Source organism: Miscanthus floridulus, chromosome 3, assembly GCF_019320115.1.
Source record: "Miscanthus floridulus cultivar M001 chromosome 3, ASM1932011v1, whole genome shotgun sequence".
In the NCBI taxonomy this organism is placed as follows: domain Eukaryota; kingdom Viridiplantae; phylum Streptophyta; class Magnoliopsida; order Poales; family Poaceae; genus Miscanthus; species Miscanthus floridulus.
The window spans coordinates 34434926-34458668 of record NC_089582.1 but is presented as its reverse complement, the minus strand read 5'-3'; the positions used below and the strand labels follow the sequence as shown (position 1 = coordinate 34458668).

General features: G+C 49.7%; 2 pseudogenes; both read left to right on the top strand.

Annotated features, from left to right (window-relative positions):
* The first annotated feature begins 14967 nt into the window (after positions 1–14967).
* On the top strand, positions 14968–15996 carry LOC136543503 (glucan endo-1,3-beta-glucosidase-like; annotated as a pseudogene).
* Positions 15997–16227: 231 nt separating this feature from the next.
* Positions 16228–22015, top strand: LOC136543502 (glucan endo-1,3-beta-glucosidase-like; annotated as a pseudogene).
* Positions 22016–23743: the final 1728 nt, after the last annotated feature.

Here is a 23743-nt window from a genome sequence, read left to right as displayed (position 1 = left end):
AATAAACATGATGTGGACCTCTCAGTAATGGGTGGATACTCACTGCCATAGGCATGGTCTCTAGGCCAAATAATTCAAGATGAATTAAGTGCAGCCAATGCCTAGGACTCCATTACTTGTGTAAGGATCCCAAATGTATCCAAGATATGAATATAACAAATTTGCATAATCCATCATTAATTAAGAAACACTTAATTAAGAGGATCTACCGTTGTTAAAATGCAATCTATGGAAAAATTGCCAAATTAATAAGGTCAACAAAGTATAGGAATGAACACTCTACTATACTGATACTGTTAAAACAAGAAAACTTACTAAGCACATAGTGCTATAGTGGGCTAGTGGCATAACTATGCAAAATCCCGTAGGATTAAAGCAAAAATCCACTTCCTATGTTACCCTCATTAGCAAAATGGTTTGGCTGCCATTTTGCTTTTTCGGACTAGGCTCATATGAGCCTAAATCCAGCAATCCTTAATTAACTATCAATTAATTAAGGGGCTACGATTTTGTTGCAATTAAAATTAATTAGCAAACAACAAAACCAACAAACTATGTATGTTTAGATATGAACAATTTTGTGGTCTAAAAAACAATGTATAGGAGTAAAAACTCTACCATACTAATATTGTTAGAGTTCATGACTAAAACAAAAAATCAGACACAAAAAACATATCTAAACATGACAATAGTAAATTTATCTACAATTATGGCGCTGTTCGGCTAGTGCATTTTTCAGCCAGAATTCACTGTTCAAGGCTGAAATTCATTGTTCACGCTCTCACAAATTCCTCCAGATTCATCTAGATTCCTTCAAATTCCCCCAGCGAACAGGGCCTATATATTATGATGCAATTTCTGAGGATCGATATGTTTCAAAAAAATCATCTATTTACGTAAGGCAAATATTGTGCATCATAATCTATTTAGACGTAACGTCTAAAACAAGCATTTATCAATATATTGCATAATGTATCCGAGGGCTACAACATAAATCTAATATACATTAATAATCTTTTAGAGCTATCATGTAATTCATAGAAAGGAAAAGGGTTTATGTGCAAATCTGCACAACCATATCCTTTCCCCATCCCAATCTCACGGATGTATAGTTTCCCATCAGGAAATGTCACTCGGCCTTAGGCCTCCTCGAAAGTGAGGGCACTGCCACTGTTGCTCAAGCCTTGGAGCAGCCGGCCGCCGTAGGCACGGGGCCCCAAGTCACCAGGCTCAGGGGCCACAGGCCACCGGTTGTCGGCCCAGAGGCCACCAGGGGCTAGCCACAGTGGTGTAGAGCAGCGCGAGGGAGGCCGAGCACTGTACCATGTCTGCCTGGCCATGGGGGCCGCTGCCACGAGCGCGTGCCCGGGGCGCCGGCCGCTGGAGGCGCAAACACCTTTGACCATAGGGAATCAGCCATAGGGCGCGAAGGCTGTCGGCTATGGGCGCAAGGCCATGTGAGGCCAAGGCATGGAGGCCACCTACCATGGGACCATGCATGTGCACATGCCCTTCCACTAGGGCCCGCTAGGCGCAGCGGCCATGGTCACCACCAGCCATTGGTCTAGTCGCAAGGCTACAGAAAAACAACCACAAGGATAGGCGTGTCGATGTTTTCGGACCATCGATGAGTAAATTTGTATTTGCACATCTAGCTCAGATGGTGTGCTCAGAGGACATAAGGGTTTATACTAGTTTGAGCGAATGTCCCTATGTCCAATTCGCTGCTGCTCGTGTTACCAGCACTTGGTTTGTAGTAGGGTTTACAAACAGGCGACAGAGGGAGAGGATCCTAATTCTCTGGTGGAAGGAGTGAACAGATGCTGAGAGCTCACTTGCTACTCAGCCGTATGCTCATGTCATGCGCTTGTGTTCCAATTTTGGTGTCGAGATCTCGATCCCCACTATGGGGTGCCCTGCTTCCCCTTTTATAGGTGAAGGGAAAGCGTGGGTTACAGTGGAGGAAAAGGAGAAGAACAAGAGAGAGAAGAAAGCTTCTAGGATCGTTGGGTCCTTCTTCTCCTTCATGTAGGTCCCACCGATCCTGTAGATGTTAATAGGGACAGCTCTACGTCATGGTCCTATTCGTCACTGGCATCATGCACAGGTGTCATCTGCCGATCATGGCATTCCACTCCACCCTAGCGAGCATCGTGGTGAACTGATGTGCCTGTCAGCGTCCGTACGAGGGTTAGGCAGAACAGCACTAGCATGCCCAACACTGTTCTTGATGTGAATCCCTAGGTATGGCCCATCATGGCCATGGGTTAGAGGCATGCCAGCCTCTTTCCTGGCGTCAGAGTTTTGACCCAGGCCTATACGCTTGGACCTGGAGTGGTTGGCGGTAGTATGGGTCCCCATCGGATAAGACAGAAAGCACGTCCTTGGGGTCGGGCGAGACAGAGCCCACACCCAAGGGGTTGGGTGAGATGGACCTTGTGGCCTTGAGGTCGGATGAGATGGAGCCCGTAGCCTTGGGCAAGATAGAAACCACATCATTGGGGTTGGGTGAGATGGAGCCCGCATCCATGGGGTCAGGCATGATGGAGCCCACTTCCTAGGGGTCAGGCGAGGCGGAGCCTACACCCAAAGGGTCAAGCGAGATGGATCCTATGGTCTCGAGGTCGGGCGAGACAGAGCCTGCGGCCTCAGGGTCGAGTGAGGTGGAGTCCACGGCCTCAAGGTCGGGCGAGATGGAGTATGTGACCTCAGGGACGGGCGAGACCTTTTAATACATTTCAAGCCACCCGGGGGAGTCAGTGTGGGCGCTAACTCCCTTGCTTTGGGTATCTCTAATATCGATACCCGACAGTAGCCCCCGAGCCTGTGGAGGAGTAGAATACTCTTCTAGAGGCTTTTCTGGACGGGAGGACTCTGAGGGCATCAACCTTATTTTTGTAGCCTGCGGTGTGTCCTAGAAGGATGATGATTCCCTTTTGTCACAATCGGTCTTCTAGGGGGCATGTAACCGTAAGATTTAGGAGGTCCAAAAGATTTTTCTTGATTCCAGTCCCCTAGGATCCGATCAGTCCATCATCGTACTTTCCTCGAGCCTCCACACATAGCAGGGGTCCGGTCAAGGGTCAACTCATCTTTGTGATCATCGTCCCTCAGGCGTTGTTTTGATAAAATGGAGGGGTCGAGCCATGCCACGTTTTTCTTCAATGGACGAAACATGGTGCTGCAAAAAGATTCTCCTCTAGCAAATGCACCAAGAGCTGGCTAGCGCCGCACCGGTGGTGAGTGTGAGTGGCTTTGGGGTGGCCATGGCATCAACTAGGGAGGCATGACCGATGTCTATGTCCATGGGAGAGTAGGCAGAGGAGGGTACGTCTGGGGCACCCATGGCGGGCGTGGCTCAGCCGGTCGTTGAAAGGTCCTTGTTTAGTTTTGGTAATTGAGTGACAACCTAGGTGGACTAATCATGTTTATGTGAGATACACAGGTGATTAGTCTATAGGTACATGTGTGTGTGAGCAACATATGCCATGAAGGTGAAAATGGCTTGGAAATGTTGCAAAGCTCACACATGTGATGATGAAGGAGCTTAAATGCACATGAGACAAGACATTGAGTTATGTGATCAAGGTGGAGAAGATCAAGACAAGACTTGGCTTGATGGACCGGTTGCAAGCGTGAAGGGCAAGTCAAAGGCTTTGGAGTGATGGACCGCGTGGTGGTGAAGCTTGAGCAAGACTTGGCGCCGATGGACGATGGCAATGGTGAAGAGCAAGTAAAGTCAAGATCGATGAACCAATATGATCATGTGATGATATGAAGTGGATCATATCATTGTTGATCATGCTGGTGCATGTGTTGCATCGACATTAGAGGAGATGGAATGGAATGTGCAAGGCAAAGGTATAACCTAGGGCATTTCATTTCATCGGTCATAGGTGTGTAGAGAAGTTTATGACCGGGTTTAGGATAGATGGCCGTACTATTAAGAGGGGCAAACTTGTTTGCATATCGGTCATCTAGTGCCACTCGAGTGATCTAACTTTGCATCGTCGCTAGGATCGAGTGGCTAACATCCTTTGGGAAATGATTATGAAAATGCTAACACACATACACATGGTGGTGTACACTTGGTGGTGTTGGCATATTTACAAAGGAGGTGGTGTGATTCGACGCTTTTGGGAAAATGGAATGCCTATTTTCTATTGCGCCAAATGCAAGTTCTTGTGGTTAGCACATTGGAGCAAGGGTGAAGAAGTTAGAAGTAAAAACGAGTTGATCATGAAGACGCTGGCGTTGGTCAACTGACCGGACGTTGGGTCTAAAAGCACCGGACGCTGACAGGCTGTGTTCGGTTAGGCTGATATACGATGATGCAGAAGCTAGAGTGTGACTGGACGCTGGGCTGCGTCCGATCAAGTGTGACCAGACACATCCGGTCGAGGTCGGTACCTTACTAGAAACGACCAGACGCTGGGGGTTCAGCATCTGGTCAGTTAAAGCTACTGCGTCCGGTCAGGTCAAGTGACCATTGGAATCGGGACACGTGGTCGTCTGCGGGTGACCGGACGCTGAGGTCTAGCGTCCGATCAACACGACCGGAGCGTCCGGTCGACCCAATTTTTGCCCAGTGAAGGGGTAACGGCTAGTTTAGCCCTTGGGGCTATAAATAGAAGTGGCCTTCGGCCATGGCTGGTGTGGAGCACCTTGGGGGACTTTGTGTCCATGCTTGAGAGTGCTTGGGAGCCCTCCATCTCACACATACTTGATAGTGATCATTCGATTGTGTGAGTGAGCGATTCTAGTGCGATTACATCGTGAGGTTACATCGCGTGGCACTAGGTGATCGAGTTGCAAGCTAGTGGTGCTTGTTACTCTTGGAGGTTGCCATCTCCTAGATGGCTTAGTGGTGGTCTTCGTGGAAGCCCGCAAGAAGCTTGTGCGGCGCTCCAGAGAAGTGCTTGTGAGGGGCATAGTGCTCGCCCCGCGGGAGCCGCGAAGAGCAACTCTAGTAAAGCATGTCATTGAGCTACCCTCACTTTCAGGGTAGGTTCTTGTGATGCCCGACGTGCGGGCTTAGCGGGTGATGCTAATTAGCCGCTGAACCACCAAGTGAGCGGTCGACACAACGGGGACTAGCGTGTTGGCAAACACATGAACCTCGGGAGAAAAATCATTGTGTTAACCTTGTTCTTCCCATTGGTTTGGATCCCCATTACACAAGCTTGCAATTACTTTTATACATATTAAGCTTGTGTAGTTGCTCTTGTAATTAGATAGCTTATGTAGCTTGCTAATTACCTTCTTGCTTGTGTAGCATAGAAGTAGCTCCCTTGCGTGGCTAATTTGGTTTTAGTAACCTTGTTAGTCACATTGCTTAGTTTGTGTAGCTAAGTATTTGTGCTCTCTAATTAGGTATTGGTTGCCTTGTTATTGAGCATTGCTAGTGAGCTTAGTTAGCTTTGTGCTTTTGCTTACTAGCATGTGTAGGAGCTCCCTTGTTGCTTAAAGTACTAGTGGCATAGGTTTGTGTAACCTTGCTCCTAGAATTGTTTAGGAGAGCTCTAGCTAGCCCGGCACCTTAGTTGCATAATTAGTATCTTTGGAAGGTGCTAGAGAACATATATAGAGGGGTGTTGTCTTGGCTAGACCAATAGTTTTAATTCCACACTTGTTTCGGTTAGCCAACGTGATTAATTTTAGAAAAGACTATTCACCCCCCCCTCTAGTCCGCCATCTCGACCCTTCAGTCATGTCCTCGACGTCACAAGTGGAGGCGGCATGGCTGAAGCCATCATCCATGTAGGTGGTTGTGGCCATGGTGAGGGTGGATGAAAGGGGGCACACCTAAGGCATCCTTCGCAGATGTGGCGATAGGGTAGGCCTCCGTGTCCGCATCACCCGCCCCCTCTATCGCTAGAGGAGCCACTCTGGAGGAGCTACCACCGCAAGAGAGGTCGGCGCTACTTGAGGTCAATGCGGGGATGTCCTGGTCTCTGGTCTGGGTGGCTGCCCTCGATGAAGCAGTAGAGGAGAGGGAATGGGGGAGCATCCACATGGAGGTTGGGGACATGGTTCATGCCCTTACCACCATGCTAAGCTCAATGTGCAATATTGTCACTCTGGTTGGCCAGGTATGATATGACCATGCTTCTGACCCTCATGTTCTCTTTCCGTGCCTCTAAGTCTTATCTTCTTCATAGATCCTTATGGCCCATAGCCAGGAGAAGTCCTAGTTCCTTGCTGAAGAGACGTGATGGAGTGAGGGGCTAGCCGCATAGCTCACTGCTGCTCGTTAGGAGGTGGCTGAGCTTGCCCCTACCATCGGGGAGGTGGCTGACCTCTGAGTCATGGAGAAGGATGCTCACGATGATGTCAGTGAGGCTAAGGAGAAGCTCGTGGCCCTAATCAAGAGGGTGCACACGGACGCTGTAGAGGCTGAGCGGCTATGGAAGGAGTGGGACAATTTGCTCTAGGCCATAGAGGAGCTCCGCATGGGGATTGACCTGGCTCGCCAGGAGCATGCCGATGCTTAGCAGTAGATCGACCACCTCAGGGATGAGCTTCATAGGGAGAGGGACCTAAAGGTTGTAGCTGAGGGTGTGCTCGCCAGGCTCACTACGAAGGTCGGTCAACGCCAAGAAGAGATCCGGCACTTGGTGGCTGAGGTGGCCCGGTAGCGCGATGAGGTGCGTAAGCTTTGGGCGGATGTGAACCGTAAGTCTCTAGTTTCCCTTGTTGTCTTTCTCCATGAAATCCATGGTAAACCTTTGACACGGTCGATACATGACTTGGGCAGGTATCGACGACAAACTCAAGGCAGAGGTGGTGAAGAGTCATGGCGTGGAGAAGGAGCTCATCAAGGTGAAGGACACCCTCTAGAAGGAGAGTGACGAGCACGGCAACCTGCGCGTCGCCATCTAGCTAGTCTACGACGAGCTCGAGCTAGCCCTGGAGCAGGAGACAAGCTCGCTCGTGGTTCATGCCACCTGAATCATGGACCAGGCACATGATATGGCAAGGGACGTGCTTTGCTTTGGTGTTCATCGATCGTTCGTGATCGCCTGTTCTCATTATGAGAACATTGATCTGGCGACAATGAGCTAAGGCTTCATGCCCATCTATATCAACGCCAACCTAGACAACATCAAGAAGGAGGTGCCCCCCATAGCGCATGACCTTTCTACCAAGATAGAAGATGAAATCATCCCTCCGAGGGGTTAGTTTATTCAGATAGGTCAGGCGGCCCATTTGTAATAACCGGACAAGTTCCATCCCTTTTGTTTCATTTAAACAAGTTTGTTCTTTTATTTTAGTTGAACAAATGTGTTCTTTCTCCCTTTTTATGTGTAAAAAGGGTTAATGCATTCTAACCCTTCCTGTTGTTAAGATTGTAGAGCTCGAGGTGTGGGCGAAAAACTCTGATCACGCTAGTAAGCAAGAGTGCTGTAGCAGCTAGTGCATAGGTTTCTTGCAGTCCAACCAGCTTTACTCAGTGTTTGTTTCCGCAAACCTTGTCTCTAGGTTTTTAACGTGAGAAAGGGTCGGGCATGATGACTATTTTAGAAAGGATATATATACCCTTATCAGCCTTCGAGTGAGGCCTAACCCCTTGCCATTGCCAGGGTCAGGTTTCACTAAAGATCGAGGATCTAAGCCATCATTCTATGGCTGCGTATTTGGTTTCCTTACGAGTCCAACTTCCCTCGAGCCCCCACATGTTGTAGGGGTCCAGTCGAGGGGTTCACTCATCTTTGTGATCGTCATCCCTCAAGCATTTTTTGATAAAACAGAGGGGCTGAGCAGTGCCATGTTTTTCCTCGATGGACAAAACATGGTGCTCAGTGAGCTATTAACGGGCTAGTCCAAGTGGGGCCCTAGCTTCCCATTCATGGGGGTTTGGCATGGGTTAGCTAGTGACCAACTCCAGATTCTCAATGGTCAATCCATATAGTTCTCAGGTCCATTCGACCGGTCCTAAGGGCTCATTGCCTTTCTTCGAGGAAAAACCATGGATTAGGAACCAACCAAGACTCGAACATGGGTCGAGATGCCCGTGGCACTTGTGCACCTAGGTACTAGCCGCTAGTGGGCCCATCCTTTCCACCCGTCACTCTAAGGGCACCCCAGAGCGGCTGTGAATCCATCAGAGGGCCAGCCTTCGAACTCCTAGGCCTGAATAGGTCGTAGGAGCATTTTTAGCTCCATATCCAACCTTACCTGTGATGATTCTCATGTTGATCTGGATGACATCAAGAAGGAGATGGCCTCTCTGGCATAGGACTTACCTATGGAGATAGAGGATGAGATCATCCCCCAAGAAATTAGTTAGGTAGATAAGCCTAGCGGTGAACTTGTAATAAGTGGACAAGCTCTTAAATTTTGTTATGGCCAAACAGATTTTTACCTCTTCTCCCCTTTTTGTATAAAAAGGTTAAGACATTTCGACCCTTTCTATCATTAAGGCTGTAAAGCTTGGGGTATGATAAAAACTCTAATAATGCTAGTGAGCAAAAATGCCATAGCCACTGGAGCGTAGGTTTCTTGTAGTCCGACCAGTTTTACTCAGCATTCGTTTCTGCAACCCTTGCTTCTAAGATCTTAACATGAGAAAGGGTCGAGCATAGAGGATATTTGCCAAGTAGATATACTCTTTAATGCATTCTGACTCTTTCCATAGTTAAGGCTAAAAAGCTCAGGGTGCAGGCAAAAAACTCTGATAATGTTGGTGAGAAAAAATGCCATAGCCGCTGGGGCGTAGGTTTCTTGTGGTCCGACCAGTTTTACTCAGTGTTTGTTTCCACAACCCTTACTTCTAGGTCTTAATGTGAGAAAGGGTAGGGCATAGAGAATGTCTACTAGATAGATATGCTCTTATTAGACGCCAAGTGAGGCCCAACCCCCTACCATTGCTGGGGTCGGATGTCACTAAAGATCGAGGAGTTGATAGCGAAACTAATAAGAGAAAGTGTGCGTAGATTAAGGGTAAAAGCAACATAGCTGTTCGATGTTCCAAGCATTGATGAAGACTTCGCCATCGATGGTCCTGAGTCCCTTGTGGTTGCTGGGGTCAGGTGTCACTAAAGATCGAGGAGTCAATAACAAAACCGATAAAAGAGAGCGTGCATAAATTAAGGGTAAAAGCGACGTAGCTGTTCGATGTTCTAGGCATTGACGAAGACTTTGCCATTAATGGTCTTGAGCCTATAGGTGCCTGGTCGGAGCACCTCTGTGATGATGTTCGTTCCCTCCCACGACAGAGAGAGCTTGTGGTGGTTCTTGTTGTTCTAGACGAGGCGGAGCACCAGGTCCCCGATGTTGAAGGCCCGACCCCACACTTGACGGTTGTGGTACTAACGCAATGCTTGCTGGTACTTGGCCGAGTGGAGGAGGGCAACGTCAAGCGCTTCATCTAGCTAGTCCATGGCATCCTCGAGGGATGCCTTGGCTCCCTGTTCATCATATGCCCTGACCCTCGATGCTCCATAATCAAGGTTGGTCGGGAGGATAGCCATGGAACCACAGACTATGAAGAATGGCATGTAGCCGGTGGCCCAGCTGGGGGTTGTCCTTAGGCTTCATAGCACCATGGGAAGCTCCATGACCCATCGTCTGCTAAACTTGTTCAACCGGTTGAAGATCCTAGGCTTGAGGCCTTGTAGGACCATGTCGTTCACGTGCTTGACCTACCCATTCATGCGGGGGTGCACCACGGTGGCCCAATCGATGCGGATGTGGTATTCATCGCAAAATCAGAGGAACTTCTCGGTGAACTGCGTGCCATTGTCCATGATAAGTTTGGGACTTCGAAGCGATGGATGATGTCAAGGAAGAACAACACAGCTTGCTCGGACTTGATTGCGGAGATCGGTCGAGCCTCTATCCACTTTGTAAACTTGTCTACGGTGACAAGCAAGTGCGTATAGCCCCTGGGCGCCCTCTTGAGAGGTCCAACTAGATCGAGCCCCTAGACCATGAACGGCCACATGATGGGTATTGTTTGGAGTGCTTGGGCCAGTAGGTGGGTCTACCGAGCGTTGTATTGACACCCTTCATAGGTGTGCACAATCTGTTCAGTAGCAGCTACTGCTGTCGGCTAGTAGAAGCCTTGTCAGAACGCATTTCCGACTAGGGTCCTAGGTACAACATGGTGCCAATAGACCCCACCGTGGATGTCACTCAGCAACTACTTCCCTTGTCCGATGGGGATGCAACACTGTAGGATCCCTATGTGGCTTCACCTGTAGAGCTCGCCTTGAATAATGACAAAGGACTTGGCGCGACGCATGAGCCACTGAGCCTCCATTTTGTCCATCAGTAGAGCCTCATGAAGGAGGTAGTCGAGGTAAGGCATCCTCTAGTCAGCCAGAGGGTCAGGCTCTATCGCTGGATCCTTGTCAAGCTTCATGACTTTGGGGTCGGATGGAGCCACCGGCTGGTTAGACCCCGAGCCTAGGGCAGGTGGCCCATCACCGGTCTATTTGGCTCCTTGTAGTAGACCAAGGGCATGTACTCATCGCTGGCGAAGGCGCCCATTGGCACTAGCTATCACCCGGATGCCTTTTTCGCCAGCGCATCGGCTGCCTCATTAAGATGCCTTAGGATGTGATTGAGTTCAAGACCGTCAAACTTGTCCTCCAGCTAGCGAACTTCTCGGCAATACATAGCCATCTTGGCATTGTGGCAGCTTGATTCCTTCATGACTTGGTCAATGACCAGCTAGGAGTCGCCCCAGACGTCAAACCATCAGATACCCAATGCAATGGTGATGTGTAGGCCATTGATGAGTGCCTCATACTCGGCCACATTGTTAGAGGAGGGGAAATGGATGCGAACCATGTACCTCATGTGTACCCCAATGGGCGAAACAAAGACCAGCCCCATGTCGATGCCTTTCTTCATCAGTGATCCATCGAAGTACATCATCCAGTACTCTTGGTTGACGACTGCTGGCGGCATTTGGATCTCAGTCTACTCTACAATGAAATCAGCCAGCACTTGGGACTTGATGGCCATCCGAGGGGCATATGAAATGTCTTGACCCATCAGCTCGAGTGCCCACTTTGCGATTCTTCCTGTGGCATCCTGGTTTTGGACGACCTCGCTAAGAGGGAAGGACATCACGACTATCATCGGATGTGACTCAAAGTAGTGATGCAACTTCCTCTTGGCGATAAGGATGGTGTACACGAGTTTCTTGATTTGGGGGCAGCGAGTCTTGGAATCGGACAAGACCTCACTAATGAAGTACATGGGACGCTGCACTTTGAGGGCGTGTCCCTCTTCTTCTCGCTCTACCACCAGGGCAGCACTGACCATTTGCATGGTGGCTACAATGTAGAGCAGAAGCGGTTCCCCATTGGTTAGGGGGATCAGGATCGAAGCCTTTGTCAGAAGCTACTTGACCTTGTCAAGTGCCTCCTAGGCCTTGGGTGTCCATTCAAAATGGCCAGCTTTCTTCAGAAGCCGATAGAAGGGGAGGCCTCATTCATCGAGGTGCGAGATAAAATGGCTGAGCGTGGCGAGGCACCTCGTAACTCGCTATACCCCCTTTATGTTCTAAATCAGGCCCATCCTCACGATGGCCAAAATATTCTCTAGGTTGGCTTCAATGCCACGCTCGGAGACGATAAAACCCAGTAGCATACCCCTCGAGACCCCAAAAATGCACTTCTCGGGGTTGAGTTTGATGTCGTTTGCTCAGAGTTTCGCAAAGGTCTGCTCTAGGTTGGCTATGACCTGGTCAGCCCATTTGGACTTGACCATGTTGTCATCCACATAGGCCTCAATGGTCTACCCGATGAAATCCCCGAAACACTTGAGCATGTAGCGTTGGTATGTAGCCTCTGCGTTCTTTAGGCCAAATGGCATTGTGACATAGCAGAACGATCCAAATGGAGTGATAAAAGATATCCTGAGCTGGTCAGACTTTCATCGTGATTTGATGGTACCTGGAGTATGCATCAAGGAAGCAAAGGGTTTCGCACCCTAAGGTTGAGTTGACTACTTGGTCTATGCATGGCAAAGGAAATGGATCCTTTGGACACGCTTTATTGAGACCCATGTAGTCAACACACATTCTCCATTTCCCACTCTTTTTCGTACAAGAACGGGATTGGCTAACCACTCGGGGTGGTATACTTCCTTGATGAACCCAAACACCAAAAGCTTCGCAATCTCCTCGCTGATGGACCTACGTTTCTCCTCATCGAAGCGACGTAGGCACTGATTCATCGGCTTGGAGCCTGGCCTGATCTTCAAGGCGTGCTCGGCAACTTCTCTTAGAATGCTGGGCATGTCCGAGGGTCTCCACGCAAAGATGTCTCTGTTGGCATGGAGGAAGTCAGCGAGTGCACTTTCCTATTCGGAGGAAAGCGTGGTGTCGATGCGCACCACTTTGCCCTCAGAGCCGCTAGGGTCTATGAGGACCTCCTTGGTGCCCTCTATAGGCTCGAAAGACCTAGCCAACCACTTGGGGTTAGACGCTTCTTTGACGACCTCATCCCTGATGGCCGCAAGCTTTTTGGAGGCGACAATTGCCATGGCATGTTCATAGCACTCGACCTCGCACTCGTAGGCACGCTGGAAGGAGGTGCCGATGGTGATGACCCCACATGGACCTGGCATCTCCAACTTCAGATAGGTGTAGTTGGGGACGGCTATGAACTTCATGTAACATGGATGTCCTAGGATGGCGTGGTAGGTCCCATGGAACCCAACCACCTTGAAGGTAAGGGTATCCATCCTATAATTGGTCAGATTCCCAAAGGTGACGGGGTAGATCAATCTGCCTAAGTGGCATGGCCTACTTTCTAGGCATGATGCCATGGAAAGGCGCCCTAGTTGGCCGGATACGCGATCGGTCGATGCCCATGGCATCGAGCATTTCAGCGTACATGATGTTGAGGCCGCTGCCTCTATCCATCAGCACCTTGGTGAGCTGCTTCATGCCGATGATTGAGTTGACCATGAATAGATATCTTCCTGGCTGTAGGACGCTTTCTGGGTGGTTGGTTCGATCAAAGGTTATGGTGGACTCCGACCATCAGAGGAAGGAATGCATGGCTGGCTCGGCCGTATAGACCTAGCGGCGCACAAGCTTCTGGCAGCGCCTAGAGTTGTAGGCTATTGACCATCCAAAGATCATGAGGTAGCCATCCAGCGTCGAAAATCCACCATCCTTCCCCTCAGCATCATCTGCGGCCGGCTTGGGCACTTTCCAATGCTCCCCCTTATTGGAGCCTTTGGATAAGAACCGCTTCATGAGGATGCAGTCCTTGTATAGGTGCTTGACGAGGAAAGCATGGTTTGGGCATGGCCCTTCGAGCAGCTTCTTGAAGTGGTCTGGGGTACCTTTGGCCGGCTTCCGACCCCCTTACGGTCGGTAGTGGCCACGAGCGAGCCCTCACACCGCTGCTTGTTCCTCTTCTTGTTGGGGTGGTTGGAGGCGCCTTCACCGGCGTTCTCGTCCTGATGGCTCCATGTCATGGTCCTATTCGTCATTGACGCCATGCGCAGGCATCATCTACTGGTCATGGCGTTCCACTTTGTCCTGGTGGGCGTCATGGTGAACTGATGCGCCTGTCAGCGTCCGTATGAGGGTTAGGCAGAACAGCTCTGGCGCACCCGACACTATTCTTGATGTGAATCTCTAGGTATGGCCCGTCATGGCCACGGGTTACATTGAGGCATGCCAGCCTCTTTTCTGGCATCAGAGTTTTGATCCAGGCCCAAACGCTTGGACCTAGAGTAGTTGGCGGCAGTATGGGTCCCCGTCAGACAAGATGGAAATCACATCCTTGGGGTCAGGCGAGATAGAGCCCACACCCAAGGGGTCGGATGAGACAGAGCCCGTAGCCTCAAGGTCGGATGAGACGGAGCCCGTGGCCTTGTGCGAGACAAAAACCATGTCCTTGGGGTCGGGCGAGACGGAGCCCACACCCAAGGGGTCGGGTGAGGTGGAGCCCACACCCAAAGGGTCAGACAAGATGAAGCCCACGGCCTCGAGGTCGAGTGAGGCGAAGCCTGTGGCCTTGAGGTCAGGCGAGGCAGAGCCCGTGGCCTCGAGGTCGGGTGAGACGGAGCCCGCGACCTTGAGGTCGGGCGAGACCTTTTAATACGTTTTGAGCCATTCAGGAGAGTCAGCGTGGGTGCTAACTCCCTTGCTTTGGGTATCCCTAATATCGATACCCGACAAGGCGTCGAGAGGAAGGTAAACAACGACAAACTCATTCTCGATGGTTGTTACCGTGATTCGTGAGTTCTTCTTCATCGGTGTGAAGAACACCATCGCCTATTCTTGTTCCATCTAGACTTGTAGTAGAAGCGGCGATGCCTGCGAACTCGTCTCACCAGAGAAGGAGCATTCCTCATAGGAGAGATAGCGATGCCGATGATCTTCTTTGGCCTTGCTCGTTTGTGGAGATGACGCCGATGGTCTGCAGTGAAAACAACATGCAACTGCATCATCAGCCATCAACGTCTTCTTGCTTTTTGGCCCGTAACCAGTGGAGAGAAAACGTGTGTGATAATGTGTTAGAAGTAGAGAGCGAGACAAAAGCGAGTGATGCAAATGATTCTCTGTTGTATTCCCAATGAACAGTGTGTACGCATATATATTGAGCTCATGTGAGCGGTTACAAGTGTGAGAGAGAGAGGGGTGAAAAGACATCCTTAAATTAATCTCTAATTGATCACTAAATAATAATTCTTAGCAATATAAGAAGAAATGTACCAACCTGAATGGAATCTTTTACTCCATAGTGCCCCGTTCGCTGGTCTGAAATTTGGCTGAAACTGGCTAGTTTTGTGAGAGAGGAAGACTATAGCGGCTAGTTGATGAACAATGTTTTTGTGAGGAGGAGTAGCCGGCTGGTCTAGAAAAACCAAACCAGCGAACGCAGTGACTAATTGTCACGCTATAACCACAGCCAGAAGTAAAACTCAGAACGCCCCTCGCCACCACTATTGGACGGGCGTCTGGCGCGATCGTATACTTCACCGACCACCATGGCACTGTCATCGAGGCAAGGGCACGCAGCTGCCGTCATTTTTGTGTCCCTCCTTATTCTCGCCGTAGCACCATCGTCCACCACCGGTATTGGCGTCAACTACGGCACCAAGGGCAACAACCTCCCACCGCTGGCCATAGTGGCGTCGTTCCTAGCCAACCGCACCTGCATCGACCGCGTGAAGCTCTTCTACACGAACTCAGACATGGTCTGCGCCTTCACCTGCACAGGCATTGCGCTCATGGTGACCGTGGGCAACGGCAACATCCCCAAGCTAGCGACCAAGGACGGCGCGGCAGCATGGGTGGCCTCCAATGTGGCGTCGTACTAGCCCTCGACGGACATCTCGCTTGTCCTCATCGGGAACGAGATCATGGACACGGGCGACAAGGCGCTCATCTCGAACCTGGTGCCCACCATGCACGCGCTCAAGGCGGCGCTGGTGGTGGCGGGTTTCCCCAAGATCCGCGTCTCCACGCCGCACTCCCTAGGCATCCTGGCCGACACATCGGAGCCACCATCCATGAGCCGATTCCGCGACAGCTGGGACCGTGCCATGTTCGCACCGATGCTGGCATTCCACCAGCAGAGTAGGTTGCCGTTCATGGTGAACCCATACCCGTACTTTGGGTACAACGGCGCGACGCTGCCCTACGCGCTGGCATAGCCCGACAACAGCACGGGCATCACGTACACCAGCATGTTTGAGGCACAACTAGACTCGGTGTTCTCAGCGATGAAGAAGCTCAGGTTCGACGATGTGGAGATCGTGGTGGGCGAGACCAGGTGGCCGACCAAGGCGATGGACGGGCAGATCGGCGTGAGTAATGCCGAGGCGGCAGAGTACAACCGGTACCTCATCGGCGAGGCTAGCGGTGGGTCAGGCATGCAGCTGATGCCCAAGTGCACGTTCGAGACGTACATCTTCACGCTCTTCAATGAGAACCTCAAGCCTGGCCCTGTCGCCGAGCGCAACTTCGACCTGTTGATTTTTTTAAATTTTAACACTTTTTCGAACTTAATTTGAAATCTAACACTCTCAGTTTTTTTTAAAACTAACACTTTTGGCCACGTCTATTGCCCTAGCACGGCCAAATGCCTGTGCCACACCATGCATGGTGGCACGGCAGAGGGCTGACGTGGCGACGACCAGAAACATTGGCCACTGATGTGGCAAGGCTCTGCCGCGCCACCGATCTTAGCGCGGCAGTGCCGCACCCTGATCCATGACGCGGTAGAGCCAAATATAACCTCCACCATGGCCCTCTGCCTGAGCAGTCTCCATTCTCTGAGCAGCGTAGCAAGGCTGGCCACCGCGCCCGCCTTCGCCTGCGCCTGCCCGTCGCCGTGCACGCCGTCTATCACGGCAAGGGCACGTAGCTGCCATCGTTTTCATGTCCCTCCTTATTCTCGCCGTAGCACCGTCGTCCACCACCGGTATCGGCATCAACTATGGCACCAAGGGCGACAACCTCCCACCGCCGGCCATGGTGGCGTCGTTCCTAGCCAACCGCACCCGCATCGACCGCGTGAAGCTCTTCGACACGAACCTGAACATGGTCCGCGCCTTCGCCTGCACAAGCATCGTGCTCATGGTGACCGCGGGCAACGGCAACATCCCCAAGCTAGCGACCAAGGACGTCGCGGCGGCATGGGTGGCCTCCAATGTGGCGCCGTACTAGCCCTCGATGGACATCTCGCTCGTCCTCATCGGGAACAAGATCATGGACACGGGCGACAAGGCGCTCATCTCGAACCTGGTGCCTGCCATGCGCGCGCTCAAGGCGGCGCTAGTGGTGGCGGGTTTCCCCAAGATCCGCGTCTCCACGCCACACTCCCTGGGCATCCTGGCCGATGCATCGGAGCCACCGTCCATGAGCCGGTTCTATGACGGCTGGGACCGTGCCGTGTTCGCACCGATGCTGGCATTCCACCGAGAGAGTAGGTCGCCATTCATGGTGAACCCATACCCATACTTTGGGTACAATGGCGTGACGCTGCCCTACGCGCTGGCATGGCCCGACAACCACCTGGGCGTGATGGACCCTAGCACGGGCATCACGTACACCAGCATGTTCAAGGCGCAACTGGACTCGGTGTTCTCGGCGATGAAGAAGCTCAGGTTCAACGACGTGGAGATCGCGGTGGGCAAGACCGGGTGGCCAACCAAGGCGATGGACGGGTAGATCGGCGTGAGTAACGCCGAGGCGGCAGAGTACAACCGGTACCTCATTGGCAAGGATAGCGGCGGGTCGGGCACACAGCTGATGCCCAAGCGCACGTTTGAGAAATACATCTTCGCGCTCTTCAATGAGAACCTCAAGCCTAGCCCTGTCGCCGAGCGCAACTTCAACCTGTTGATTTTTTTTAATTTTAACACTTTTTTGAACTTAATTTTAAATCTAACACTCTCAGTTTTTTTAAAACTAACACTTTTGGCCGTGCCTATTGCCCTGGCGTGGCCAAATGCCTGTGCTGCACCATGCATGGTGGCGTGGCAGAGGGCTGATGTGGCGGCGACCAAAAACACTGGCCGCTGATGTGGCAAGGCTCTGCTGCGCCACCGATCTTAGCGTGGCAGTGCCGCGCCCTGACCCATGGCGCGGCAGAGCCAAATATAACCTCCACCGTGGCCCTCTGCCCGAGCAGTCTCCATTCTCTGAGCAGCGTAGCAAGGCTTGCCACCGCGCCCACCTTCGCCCACGCCTGCCCACCGCCATGCACGCCGTCTGTCGCGGCCGTGTCCACCCACGCCAGCCATCCCGCCCACGCCAGCAAGCCAGCCATGTCCGCCCGCCCGCGCCAGCCAGGCAGCCAGGCCGTCGGCCACGGGGTGCGGTCGCCGCGCCCGCACGCCGGCGCGCCTCCCCCTCAGGCCAGAACCTCCGGCCATGCACGGTGGCTGCCCTACGCCCACGCCTCCCACCCCGGTCTTACGCGCTGCAACGAGGTACTCCACTAATATAGTTAGCATAGTTAATAAAGTTAGTAAAATTATTAAAGTATAGTTAGTATAGTTAGTAAAGTTAGATAGTTTAATTAGTATACGTAATATAATAAGTTAGTATAGGTAGTAAAGTTAGGTAGTTTAGTTAGTACGGTTATTGTATGCCTTGTATAGATGTTAATATTTGATTAGTTAGTATAGTTATAGTTAGAAAATATATTAATGTTAGTATGGACATTACGTATGATGATTTGGATGACTTAATGAAGTTTCTTGAAATGCTTCTGCAGATGGATTGTTGTGTTAGAGTTTTATACGGAGGAAGTGTTAGGAGAGAGAGGATAGTATGTTTGAGGATATGGAAGAAGAATTGGAATGGTTTGATGAACCTCCTAGCTTCAATGACCTTTGTGTCCGTTTGAATATAAAGTTTGGCGGTGATTTCACACTAAAGGGGAGGTTTGATACCGGGAAGACTAGGGCACACTATGTCCTCATACCCTTACGCGACCCTGCTCACTGGTCCTGCTACACTAGGGTTCTCCAAGGTTCCAATGTGCCCATGGCTGAGGTGGTGGTGGAGAATGGGTACAGGATGCATGGTGTTTAGGACGGCCCGTCCAGTGATGGTTTCGGAAGCAATGAAAAAGAATTAGGGGTCAAAGGGGAAGCATCTCAGGATAACATGGGTTTGGATGGTCAGTTGACGCAGGAGCAGTTTCATTCAACTGCAGTAGGCTGTATAAGCAATGACTTCAATGTGAATGCGTTCGAATGGGAAGAGGAGGAGCAGGAGGAGGACAGGATCGGTGATGTAGTTAGCAGTGATTCAGACGATTCTGATGATGACCAAGGAGGTACAGATGCTATGGCAACAATAGCTGATGTCATGCCAGTACCGGTACATACTATGCCATTACCAGTACCAACTGAGGTTTTGCAAGGTGTCCATGCTCAGGGTAGACTAGTCACAGATTTGGCTACAGATGATATCCCCTATGATTCATGGGCCAGAATTAGCGAAGCGCAACAGTATGGTCCACCACCATCTTACAAAGCGACTGAGCTTGAGCAACTAAGGTCTAAGAACGTACCTTTCAGGGGCATTCCGAACTATAGGGATGTCAGCATGACGGATATGGCAGTTTGTGATACTGGTCTCCAGATGTGTAGGAATTCATTGTATAACCATGAGACAGAAACTCTTAGGAAGGGGATGATATTCAACACAATGTCAGAGATGAAACTCTTCCTTCAAGACTATGCTGTGTACCATCATAGACCGTACATCGTCACTCATTCGGACCAGGAGTTGATGTACCACTTGATATGCAAAAACGGTTGTCTGTGGAGGTTAAATACACGTAGGAGACAGAGTGATGGCAAGTGGATGATAACTAAAGTTGTTGAACCCCATACTTGTCTAGACAATAGAGGGAAGGAAAATCATCAACAGCTCACTACACGTTACCTTGCCCGTCGTATATTAGGGCTCGTTGATGACAACAACGACATCTCGATGTCTTCTTTACAACAGTCCATATCTGGATTCGTTAGGTACGATGTGACGTACAAAAAGGCTTGGCGTGCTAAGCAAATTGCTCTGGCGATTCGATGGGGTACTTGGGAGGAAGCGTACAACAGGGTGCTCCGCATCTTATGTGCAATGCATTATTACAACCCTGGCTTGAAATGGTTTGTGGACACCAGAGGGATGTTTTTTCGGGACCCATTGAGGTATGTCCTCTATCGTGTGTTCTGGTCATTTGCGCAAACGGAACATGCATTCCAATTTTGTCGGTCAGTCGTACTTGTTGATGGCTCTTTCCTGACAGAAAAGTACAGGGGCACCTTGATGACAGGAAAGTACAGGGGCACCTATCGTGTCTAGAAGCAACGAGCCGCTGTGTCCGGATGTCTTGATTGAAATACGTCGGCCGGACGACCACAGTCACAGTTAGGGACAGGGAGTTCAGGAGGGACAGGGGCATCTTTGCTAGACTCATCGGGGTACATTTCTCTAGGACGACCCCGTTTTCGCCATAACTGCTCCCGAAACATGTCTTCCATCTAATAAAACGGTTCAAATTAAACAACAATCAAAACAACACAAATTAATGTAAAATATAATCATTTGCAATGCAACTAAAATATTATAAACAACAATTATAACAACAATATACATGGCAACAAAAATATACATGATAAACATACTTCTAACTAAATAATTAACCTTAACATTGACAAACTCATACTAATATCTTCAACATAGTTCCCAAACATAATTTTCCTACTTACCTTAACTCCCATTCATAATATCCTATCCACCATTTAAACGAAAATAAAATGTGCATCATTACCTTGAACTAGGACGAGGAGGGAGGGAGGCAGCCGGGGAATGGAAAGGAAGGGAGGGAGGCGGCAATGGAGGGCTGGGCTGCCGCCGTTCGTGGCGCGGCGGCCGGCGTGCTTGGCGACGGTCGGGAGCGGGAGCGACGCCTAGGCCGTTTTGCTGCTCGGCCAGCGGGACTGGCCGTGACAGAGGTTATATTTGGCTCTGCCGTGCCATGGATCAGGGCGCGGCATCGCCGCGCCAAGATCGGTGACGCGGCAGAGCCCTGCCACGTCAGCGGCCAGCGTTTCTGTTCGTCGCCACGTCAGCCCTCTGCCGCGCCACCATGCATGGCGCGGCATAGGCATTTGGCCGCGCCAGGGCAATAGACGCGGCCAATAGTATTAGTTAAAAAAAACCCGAGAGTGTTAGATTTAAAATTAAGTTCGAAAAAATGTTAAAATTTAAAAAAAAATCGGCCTGTTCTACGCCAACCTCACGCCGGTGTACGACGTCGGCCTCATGAAAGACGGGGTAGGGTACTATACGCGCGCACGTCTTGCCATTGCCGTTCGAGATGACGGGCACACGCTGGCATGGCATTGGTGCGTGTTCTGACGGGCGTACGTCTCTGCGCTGCGCAATGCAGGTGAAGACAGGGGCTGCACCGGCGCCGGCGCAGGAAGCCACGCTGGCGTCCGCCCCTGAATCCAAAGCTGCCAAGAAGGATGACGTGGAGGCGGCCACGGCACCGGAAGAGACGGCCGCATCCGCGTCGGCGCCTGCGCCGTCGTCTGTGGACGACGAAGGTTCATCCGAGGCCACCGGACCATCGCCGTCGTCAGAGGCGCCATCTCAGAGTGATTCGACCGACGAAGACAAGACGCCGGTTCGCTGACATGCTGGTCCTTTATTTGTCGATTGTGACTGCAATTGTCGCAGCAGGAATTTGACTTCCCTTGTGCCTGGCTGACCATGTGCAGGAGGGGGAAGGAGGGGATGCGCCGCCACCGGCAACGGCAGCGGCCAGCGTGCCGGCCGATGAGTCGTCGGAGACAGCAGCAAAGGTATGCTCGTGTCGTGCATGCATGCAGCATTGGCCTCGCCGCTTTTGGACGCATTTCGCGTTCAATCGTCATGCATTGTCGCATTGAAGGGAAATTAAAACTGAATGGCGTACATCATGCGTTTCATGCTTTCCCTGTGAAGAGGAATTCGATTCTGCGGCTTTTCTAACTTGATTACTTTTTACAGTTTGAAAACATATATAGTGCGTCATTAGTGCTTAATAGTTTCAACTCTCAATGGACGATTATTCCACAATTTCAAATTAAAAATGTGCCGTGAAGGCATGAAAGCTATGAACTTTGGACTACACACAACACTTTCTGTTGCTTTGATTTCATAATATGCATGCCTTTCAAAATAGTCCACATTGCTTTTGCTGGACTTCTAAGAAATCTATATGTTGGTGATGGACTGATGGTCTCTTTTTTGTTGAACAACGGGTCAGGACGGCGATGCTGCTGAAGGCGGCGGTAAAACGCCGGCGCCAGCGGGAGCAGCGTCTCACGGCAGCAACCTCCGAGTGCCCGTCTCGTCCGGCCTTACAATTGCTCTGTCGTCTCTAGCTCTTGGCATCTAACCTCTCTTCGTTTCGATCGTCGGCCCAGTGTGACAATATGTTTAGTACGTAGCTGAGCATGCTGTAAGTATATTGATATGGCCCCCAGGTAGCTGTGTTAAGTTAATAGGATAACACGTCCAAGTAAACTCTGCTTCGTGGGACAATTTTTTTTTCTTTAATGTCTAAAAAAGGGAAGCCATTTGTATGAGAGAGGAGAATTTTTCTAGCTAAACATTTAGTGCAACGAGGGTGATACATACATGGGATTGGGGCCTAGTAGTAGCCTATACTGATGTCCCTCGTTCAATGTTGTAAAATTGCTCTTAATCGTGTTGTGCCAGCCGGTCAGACAGGCACAACACAAGGGTTACTGATGTCCCTCGTTCAATGTTGTAAAATGCTTACTGATATGGCCCATGACACATCTTGCTACAATATTGTGCCGTGTTAGCCCACGGCACAATAACTATTTGGTAGCGCTCCTAGAGTATGCTCCAAAGAAGTTGAGAAGTTAGGAGTAGACTATACCAAACTAGCCTTTATTCTTCTCTGAACTCTATATGAACGATATGTTATGTATAATACTACTATCACTCCGATGTCATGATGCATATGAACCTATGGCCTGTCATGTTACAAGGTAGTGCCTGATTGGATAGACTAGGACTAACAACTAGTCCTATTAACTCATATAAGTGGATTAGTGAACTAACAACTAGTTCATGACTAGTGAACTAACAATTAGTCCGCCTGTTTGGATATTTAGGGACTAAAAATTGGTCAACTAGTTGTTAGTTCTACGAATCCAAACAGGGCATCATAATAACTTTTTTAGTGGGTTCATCATGTATACAACATGATGCTAAAAATGTACATATATTTTTGTCTTAAAAACTATAAAAGGTTTTTATGATATCGAGTCACGTTAAAATTATACACCAAAATCTCATTACATACCCAATTAAGAAAACACGTTATATGCATGGAAAAGATCAGCAACTAATTGAGTCGTAAACTTTGACGATATAAAATATGTTACACGTTAACATGTTATATAGTCAAATTTGTGCATATGCTAACTCGATTAAAACTAAGCTACATAATTAATAATATCTTCTAAAACACACTAAACGTAGCCTCTCACGGACGTGCTAACAGTTAATATGTTCACGTACTATCCGAACTCGTAAAATGCATGTTCTAACGTTGAAACACCGCTGCCACATAAGTCGGAAACATGCTACATGTGCTGCCATGTACGTTGGGATTTGGGAACAAGAACTTACTCCCCCTCCATCCCTATTTAAGTGTTATTGTGGAAATTATAAAAAAAATTGACTAAATTTCTAGAAAATATTAATAATATCTATATCTATGAATAAATTTATTATGAAATAGATTGATGGCTTGTTTGGTTGGCTGGTTCGTATCGTTGCTGGTTCGTGAAGAAGTACTGCTGGCTGGTTTGTGTGTGAGAAAAATACTGTTTCAGCTGGAAATTTACGATCGTTTACGACAAGCCACAGCCAAACGAACAGGCTGTGAATTGAACGATCTATCCACGATACTAATTATATACTATAAATATTAACATTTTATTTTATATTTTAGTCAAAGTTAAGTATGTTTGACTTCTCAGAAAATGAGAATAAAATAGGATAGAGGGAGTACATTAAAGGCATAGATAAAGACAATGGCAATTTACACTAATAAAATTATATAGTGTCCAATTTTGTAAAATAAAAGATATACCACATGCAATAGATCAAATATGCATCAATTAGATATAGGACCTCTGTTTCGGCTGCTACAAAAAATTAAGAGGGGTTTTTCGTTCGTTTTCGTGCATTTTCGTCTCTAGCGACAGC